At 42.2% G+C, this 9,440-nt stretch overlaps 1 protein-coding gene across 1 annotated transcript in view; it reads right to left on the bottom strand.

Moving 5' to 3' along the window:
- LOC119424963 (src substrate cortactin) overlaps positions 1 to 9,440 on the bottom strand; it is a gene marked incomplete in the record, with an annotated part of 68,792 nt that overhangs the window by 25,605 nt on the left and 33,747 nt on the right.

Below are 9,440 nucleotides of genomic sequence, written 5' to 3'. Positions count from 1 at the left end.
AGAGTTTTCTTTCAACTCTTTTCAGCGTCTCCGTAAGAACAGCTGTGACCTCAGGAGTCGTGAGATCATCACAGAACAGACTTCCTCATTGTTCAGAGCGTTCGTCGGGTAGAGCCACAGCGAGACGTCGTGGCATCGACAGACTCTTGTCACTCCATTAGAAACTGCTCGGAACTTCTGTTCCACTGAACTTCTCTCGTTCAGGAACTTCTCGTTCGAGGTTCTCCCTGGAACTCTGGTTCTGCTCTGGAACGTTGTTCAGCTTGGAACTTGTTCTGCTTGGAACTAGGAAGTGTCGACCCTTTTAAAGAGGTCACTTCCGGTTCCTCTGAGAACTTCCTGATTGGTTGAACGAACCAACAGGGGTGTGGTTTTAGTGACATAAGAGGTTATTACAAGTCAAGGAGACAGAGTAGTTGTTTTAAGAACAGACAGAAAGATGTTTTGAAGAAACAGAGACATTTAGGAGCCAGTTTCCTTCTATCTATCTGAGAGAGTTAAACATGACATTTCGTTCCGATAAACATGTTTTTGACCGTTCCTTGACTTTTGACCGACTCACTCCTTCTCATTTCAGACAGAAGATCAAAAATGCATCATTACTTGCAACAGGCATTTTAACTTGATTTCTACTTTGAATGAGGATTAAAAATCATTAATACTGTTTCACAGTTGATTTAAAGTGAGTAGTTCACTTCAACATTTAAAATGGTTTGAACTAAACACACTTTGATTATCAAGATATTGTAAAATAGTAATGATAATAAACAGAGAGTGTTCTTTCAATTGATCCGTGCAGGACACACTTAGAAAGTCTCTGGATGAGCTTAATCTGTGTTTCTGGACTCAAATCAATGAAATAACAGTTCCTGTCCCAGGAAGGCTTTTGACCTGAGGCTTAGTTCACTACAGGAGGGATTTGATTTGTAGAAGTTTGGTTATTAAGTGAAGTGGCTGATCTTCCATTAGTAACTGTGTCAAATAAAGAACCAGAAGCAACAAAATGTTTGTTGAAACAGTTCAGGATCTCGTGCTTATTTGACACAGGAACAGAGTTAACGAGAAGTTGTGATGGGAGGTCAGATGATTGGGGGGTGCCTGAGAGAGATTTGATGGTTTTCCAGAATCTGTTAGGGTCATTTAGATTTTTGGAGGTCTGAGATAAGAAATAGTTGCGTTTTGCTGCTTTGACAGCAGTTGTGCATTTATTCCTCATCTGTCGAAAACTCATCCAATCAGTGTCTGAGTCCGATTTTCTCGCTGCAGCCCAAAGATGATCTCTCCTGTGCAGGAGGTCAGCTAGCTCTGGAGTAAACCAGGGGCTGTCTCGTCCCTTTATTCTGAACTGATGAAAAGGAGCATGTATGTTCAGAAAATATATGAAATTATTATGAAAATAGTTCCAAGCGGAGTTCACGTCATCAGTTAACAGAATACGATGCCAGTCAAAGTGAGACAGATCCCAGAGGAATGACTGTTCACAAAAACGTTTCAAATCTCTTTTTTGAATTAATCTGGGTTTAGAAGGTGGAAGTTTAATATCTCTCAAAGCAGCTGTCACACAATGATCACGCAAAAGATCAGCGAATACACCTGTACCAGGGAATTTGTGAGGCATATTAGTTAGAAACAGGTCTAAGATGGAGGATTTTTCAGGATGGTTTTTATTTAATCTAGTGGGAAAGTTGATCAGTTAGGGTAAATTAAAAGACAAGCAACATTCCTTGAATTTGTCACAGAGGGGGGTCGACTTACACCAGTCAATGTTGAGAGGGGGACAGTTGAACCCTCTTACAATGCTGTGATTGCTAGTATCACTCAGCCCTCTGTGAACAGTAAACAGCCATCAGGGTGCTAATGATCCATTGTTAGGCTGATGGTCCTTCTTGAGCATGTGATCAGCTGGTTTTGGTTGTCAGCAGCAAAACTGGTTGATCCACTCTGAGACGGTGCTATTTAAGAGACTGAGCTGAATACAGCACCTCAGACTGAGGAAGTCTCTCGGATGAGAGACGAAACGTTTCTACATTTTTTGTTGAGTTGCTTTGTTTGTTTTTTTTGAATGTCCAGAGGACCAGATTTAACTTTTTTAGACTCTCCAGTTTTAGTTGCTCTCCATTGGCTCCCTGTCAAATACAGAATAGAATTCAAAATCTTACTTCTAACCTACAAAGCTCTCAATAATCTAGCTCCATCTAATACAAACCGGAACCCAAAAAAGTTGGGATACTAAACAAATAGTGAATAAAAACTGAATGCAATGATGTGGAGGTGCCAACATCTAAATTTTTATTCAGAATAGAACATACATCACAGATCAAAAGTTTAAACTGAGAGAATGTATCATTTTAAGGGAAAAATCTGTTGTTTCCAAATTTCATGGCGTCAACAAATCCCAAAAAAGTTGGGACAAGTCCATTTTTACCACTGTGTGGCATCCCCCTTCTTCTTCCAACACTCAACAGATGTCTGGGGACAGAGGAGACCAGTTTCTCAAGTTTAGAAATAGGAATGCTCTCCCATTCATGTCTAATACAGGCCTCTAACTGTTCAATCGTCTTGGGTCTTCTTTGTCGCACCTTCCTCTTTATGATGCGCCAAATGTTCTCTATAGGTGAAAGATCTGGACTGCAGGCTGGCCATTTCAGTACCCGGATCCTTCTCCTACGTAGCCATGATGTTGTGATTGCTGCAGAATGTGGTCTGGCATTATCGTGTTGGAAAATGCAGAGTCTTCCCTGAAAGAGATGACGTCTAGATGGGAGCATATGTTGTTCTAGAACCTGAACATAGTTCTCTGCATTAATGGTGCCTTTCCAGACATGCAAGCTGCCCATGCCACAAGCGCTCATGCAACCCCATACCATCAGTGATGCAGGCTTCTGAACAGAGCGTTGATAACAACTTGGGCTATCCTTGTCCTCTCTGGTCCGGATGACATGGCTCCCAGTGTTCCATAAAGAACTTCAAATGGTGACTCATCTGACCACAGAACAGTCTTCCATTTTGCCACACTCCATTTTAAATGACCCCTGGCCCAGTGCAAACGTCTGAGCTTGTGGAGCTTGCTTAGAAATGGCTTCTTCTTTGCACTGTATAGTTTCAGCTGGCGACAGCGGATGGCACGGTGGATTGTGTTCACCGACAATGCTTTCTGGAAGTATTCCTGAGCCCATTCTGTTATTTCCTTGACAGTGGCATTCCTGTTTGAGGTGCAGTGACGTTTAAGGGCCCGGAGATCACGAGCATCCAGTAGAGTTTTACGGCCTTGACCCTTACGCACAGTGATTGTTCCAGATTCTCTGAATCTTTTGATGATGTTATGCACGGTTGATGATGATAACTTAAAAGTCTTTGCTATTTTACGCTGGGTAACACCATTCTGGTATTGTTGCACTATCTTTCTGCGCAACAATGGTTGAATTGGTGATCCTCTTACCATCTTGGCTTCTGAGAGACACTGACACTCTGAGAAGCTCTTTTTATACCCAATCATGTTGTCAATTGACCTAATTAGTGTTAATTGGTCTTCCAGCTGTTCGTTATATGCTCAGTTTCCTTTTTCCAGCCACTTATTGCTACTTGTCCCAACTTTTTTGGGATTTGTTGACACTGTGAAATTTTGAATCAACATATTTTTCCTTTAAAATGTTACATTTACTCAGATTAAACTTTTGATCTGTCATCTATGTTATATTAGGAATAAAATATTGACATTTGCCATCTCCACATCATTGCATTCAGTTTTTATTCACAATTTGTTTAGTGTACCAACTTTTTTGGAATCCATCTTATATTACAGATCTTATTGTTCCATATTTTCCTAACAGAGCACTTCGCTCTCAGACTGCAGGTTTACTTGTGGTTCCTAGAGTTTACAAAAACAGAATGGGAGGCAGATCTTTCAGTTATCAGGCTCCTCTCTTGTGGAACCAACTTCCAATCTCTGTCCGTGAGGTTGACACATTATCCAGTTTTAAGACTGGGCTTAAGACTTTCCTTTTTGCTAAATCCTATAGTTAGGGTCGGCTTGGTTTTCCTGAGCTGTCCCTTAGTTATGCTGCTATAGGCTTAGACTGCTGGAGGACAAACTGACCACATTTTTTTCACTCTGCTACTGTCTTTACTTACTCTGCTCAACCTGTTTTGTATTTGTAATTATTTTTTCTATCCTAACGTGTTTTTGTCTTTCAGGTACACCTGGACCTACATCTGGACCTACCATTCTGTGTTCGTTTGTCTCTCCTTCCTGTCCTCTCAAACCAGCCGGTTAAAGCAGATGGCCGCTTGTCCCAAGCCTGGTTCTGCTGGAGGTTTCTTCCTTTTAAAAGGGAGTTTTTCTTTCCACTGTTGCCACTGTACTTGCTCAGGATGGGAGACTGCAATGAAGTGAAGATTCAACTTGTCTGCTGGATTCCTTAGATAGAGAACTTTACTAATTGGCTTTTATGTATGTGAATGTTTCTGTAAAGTGCCCTGAGACAACTTTGTTGTGATTTGGCGCTATATTAATAAACTGAATTGAATTATTAACCAGGAGCCACAGCAGGAGGGCTCTTTGAAACATCATGCATGAACAGACAGCATCATGGCAGGACAGGAAACAGTCAGGAAGGAATCAGGGGAAGAGGAACATAAAACTTTCAACACTTCCTGAGTCAAAGATGTTGTTTAACGTGCTAAAATAATGGGTCGTGCAGCTAAAACATCTTTACAACTGTCATAATTCTGCTGTGTTATGAGAACATGTGTAGAAATAAAAGTGTGCATAATGATGAGGCCCAAATTATGTGATGAAAATACATGAAAATGTAGAATAAACCTGCCACGGATGAGCAGCACTGATGAGACAGCCCAGGGAATAAAAACGCTAGATTACTTAAAGTAACCACGGTTCTTTGATAATAGAGTGAGGTGTTTCACTATGACAAATGCTCCAGCATTACCATCTACGGAAGCTCCAATGACATTACGTCTGTCAAAGACGGACTGGTTGAGCTGTGGTCAGGGCTCCACCCGCATCATGATACCACAGTCAACCGACCATCTCCTACTCATTCTAGGACGGTTTCTTTCTATGACCATGCAAGGAGGGATGTGTTGGTCAAACACCTCACTCTGTTATTTAATAACCGGGGTTACGTTAAGTAACCTAACGTTCTTTTTCTAACTTCGTTCGGGGTTTCTCTTTAGGAGATATAGCCCACTCCCGTATTGCAAGAAAGCCCGAAGCCAACCGCTATCTTGAACCCGGACTAAGAAGGCTGCGAAGTACCGGCACCCAGTATCACATGAGCCAAGGATGGCTGAGCTACATTCAGCCTGTAAAACTGCACAAATGTGTGTGGTATGGCCCAGGTAGCTACCGCACAAATATCTTGGACCGATACCCCTCAAAGCAGGGCCCATGATGTGGCCATGCTCCTGATAGAATGGGCTTTCAGCTTAGTCAGGGGCTCTGTATCCCTACATCTGTAACCGAGACTAATTGTTTCCACAATCCAGTGTGCCAGCCTCTGGCATGACACTGGTTTCCCTTTATGAGTTGAGACATAAGAAACAAACAGGTCTGACTTCCTGAAGTCAGCTGTCCTGTCAATATATGCTTTCAGGTACCGCACAGGACACAATGAGTTAAAGTTTTGCTCCTTTTCAGATGAGAATGGAGGTGGATGGAAAGCTAACAGCTCTACTGAACAACATCGGTACATAGAATTTATCACCTTAGGCACAAAAGCCGGAATGGGCCTCAGGCACGCCTTAGAGAACCCAGGTGCCCACTGCAAACAGGAAAGGCTAATAACGCAAGTAAATCGATCACCCTTTTAGCTGTGGTTAAAGCTAAAAGCAGGGCAGTCTTAAAAGAAAGAAATTTCATCCCTGCCCCCTCCACAGGTTCAAAGGCATGATTACGGAGGGCTTCCAGCACCAGTGAGAGATCCCACAATGGTACCAGAGGACTAGAGACCGGCAGCCTACGTCGTGCCCCCTTCTTGAGGCGACCCACTAATGGGTGCTGTCCAAAAGATTTATTGCCAAATCCAATGTGACAAGCTGAAATAGCTGACAAACTTTTGTAGAGGGGAAGCTTGGTCTGAGCACCCTTTAACAGGTGTTTACGCAAACTGTAATGTTGGCTGGCTTCAACCCAACAAATAATATACTGTATATTTACGCGAGTCCTTGTAGCAAGTTAAATCCCCCTCTCTCGAAGAAAAGACAAAAGAATCCGGTAATTTAAATACACAATTCTGTAACATTTATTTTCAGTGTGAATAATGACAAAAATATGAAACTATGGCAAATATGAAATATGGATGAATAACCAATAGTATCCTGATGCATGCTCAATAATCCAGGTAGAAAAATCCAAAAAAGTTCAATCTGCTCCTCTGGACATTCAAAAAACAAAACAAAGCAAAACAACAAAATAAAATGTAGAAACGTTTCGTCTTTCATCCGAAAGAATTCCTCAGTCTGAGGTGCTGTATTCAGCTCAGTCACTTAAATAGCACCTTCTCAGGGTGGATCAACCAGTTTTGCTGCTGACAACCAAAACCAGCTGCTCACATGATCAAGAAGGACCATCAGCCTAACAATGGATCATTAACACACTGATGGCTGTTTACTGTTCACAGAGGGCTGAGTGATACTAGCAATCACAGCATTGTAAGAGGGGGACAGTTGAACCCGGAGGCCTCCACCCCTGTTTAATGATGGACAATTTCTTTTCACAAAGATGGCCTCCTTTACTCCTCTCTCAAACCATCGTTGCTCTCTATCCAGGATGTGAACATCTTCATCCCTGAAAGAGTGACCTCTGGCCTGGAGATGAGTGTAGACCGCAGAGTCCTGGCCTGATGATGTTGATCTTCTGTGCTGGGCCATCCTTTTGGCCAGTGGCTGTTTAGTTTCCCCGATGTAAGACTGATCACCCTCCTGACACTGAACAGCATACACAATATTACTCTGGTTGTGCCGGGGGACTGGATCTTTGGGATGAACCAGTCTTTGCCGTAATGTATTTTGGGGTTTAAAAGCTACTGGGACATTGCGTGTAGAAAATAAATGTCTCAGTTTCTCTGATACTCCCTCAACATATGGAATGACCACTGGTCTGGGTCTGGGTTCCTCCTTTTCACCTGATGGCTGACTGGAGTCCTGTTTGGGTTTCTTCTCTGCTTTCAGGAAGGCCCAGTTAGGATACCCACATTGCTCTAGAGCCTGTCTTGTGTGGGATTTCTCCTTCTGCCTGGCTCCTGAGCTAGTGGGGACGCTGTCTGCTCTGTGATACAGAGTCCTGATGACTCCTAACTTGTGCTCCAAAGGGTGATGGGAGTCAAACTGCAAATACTGGTCTGTGTGGGTGGGTTTGCGGTACACCTCAGTTTGCAAATGTCCTCTATCAGAGACTGAGATCTCACAGTCCAAGAAAGCCAACCTGCCATTTTTTACATCTTCTCGTGTGAACTTGATGTATTTATCCACAGAGTTGATGTGGTCAGTAAAATGTTGGACTTCCTGAGATTTGATTTTAACCCAGGTGTCGTCAACATACCTGAACCAATGACTTGGTGGTGTCCCTGAAAAGGACGTCAAGGCTCTCTTTTCTACCTCCTCCATGTACAAGTTGGCAACAATAGGAGAAACTGGAGACCCCATAGCACACCCATGTTTCTGTCTATAATATTGCTCCCCATATGTGAAGTAGGTTGACTGCAGGCACAGTTTCAAGAGTTGACACAGTTGTTCTGTGGAAAGCGTGGTCCTGCTGCTCAGAGTGGTGTCTGATTTTAATCTTAAACTGACCACCTCTACTGCATCATCAACAGGAATGCACGTAAAGAGTGATGTGACATCAAAAGAGACCATTGTTTCATCAGTCTCCATGATGACATCCCTCACCTTATCCACAAAGTCCATGGTGTTCTGTATGTGGTGTTCTGAGCTGCCAACTAAAGGGATGATACTTAATTACACACATTTGAGTAGATGTAATAAATTACTTTAATTCCTGTTTAAATGCAATTCATCCTGCCATACAGTGCAGTCTCTTCAGACTTTGCCAGCAAATTAAAAGTTGAAGCTTAATCATTAAATTATTATCTTTGTGTTAGATTTATTTATAAATCACATTTAAACACTGCTTGTAGCAATTAAATTAAATAAAAAGTAACACACGTTCTCCATCACTGTCATTAATCAGATAAACAAGCAGCAGCTTCAGCTACAGAGAGACTGACGTTATATTTTCTCACTTGGAAACAGATCAAATGTGGTATATTGTAGAGACTCACCTCCAACACATGATGAGTTGGGAGTGAGACATATTGTATCTGCTGCTGAGCTCTTTCATTCACACAGCGGTGAAGTTAGTTTATGGCTCCGACATGTTTACGTTTATCTCCGTGGTTCTCCCGTGTCATGTCGTCACTTTTCAAAGCTGCATATTACACAGTTTTTATCTTTGTGAAGCGTCAAGTGTTCCCACACTTTGGAGGACTTGGGTCGAACAGTTTTCTTGGCGTTGGTCATTTGTAAAATTTACTTAATTTCCTTTGAAAACAGCGCCTCTGCTCTGTTCAACTCGTGCTGCAGAGTAGGGGTGGGCGATATGGCTCAAATTTAATATTGTGATATTTCAGAGCATTCTGACGATCACGATAAATTTTGTGATGTTAAAAAAAAAACAGAAATCATAGTTATTCATTTGACAAAATTAACTTGTTGGCTTTGCAGTATTATATAAACTAAAAAAAGAAGGGTTAATTTTACTGCAATTACTTTATTTAGTAAAGTATTCAGTCTCAAAGTATGAAAATAAAAATTATCTTTCTGTTGTTTAGATTGAAAAAGTCTGTACAAAATATATATCAATAAATCCACCACAAAAACTAAAGAGCGGGTGAAGTTAAAAAAAAAAAACTAAATTAAAGCTTAAGATCTGTTGAGCATAAATGTAACATACAACAAAAAATATATCGCCTTTAAATGAGCTATAACTTCCACAACTTGTGACAGATGCTGAAAACTAATGAAATGCTGCCTGAAAGGGCTGCTGATCAGAACAACCATCAGCCAATTTCCTGATCCTCAGGAAAGCAGCTGGTCTCGAGGTCTGAGGTGCGCAGTTCCCAGTCAGACTCAGGTAAGGCTCTGTGGACCAACTTGACCATAAATCAGTGGTTGATGCAGTCAGTGTTTCCCCTGCCATTATACAAGCGGGGTGTCCGGCCGCGACAACAGAAGCGAGCGCACAGTCTACTGAACTGAGCTGCGCGCACCCCCACCCCACCCGCCTGCACTGACGTAACTCCAAGTTAGCAGCGCGCTACCTAAAAAGCTAAAAGCAACGTCTTCCCTCACGCTGACAGGCTCAAAAACTGCTGGGACAAACAGCGCTCAGCTCAGATGTGTCTGTGCCCCTCCCACTCTAAAAC

This window comes from Nematolebias whitei, chromosome 2 (assembly GCF_014905685.2).
Source record: "Nematolebias whitei isolate Nwh7 chromosome 2, NemWhi1, whole genome shotgun sequence".
Classification (NCBI taxonomy): domain Eukaryota; kingdom Metazoa; phylum Chordata; class Actinopteri; order Cyprinodontiformes; family Rivulidae; genus Nematolebias; species Nematolebias whitei.
Note: the sequence above shows the minus strand (reverse complement) of the source record. Positions and strands in the feature narration are given on the sequence as shown.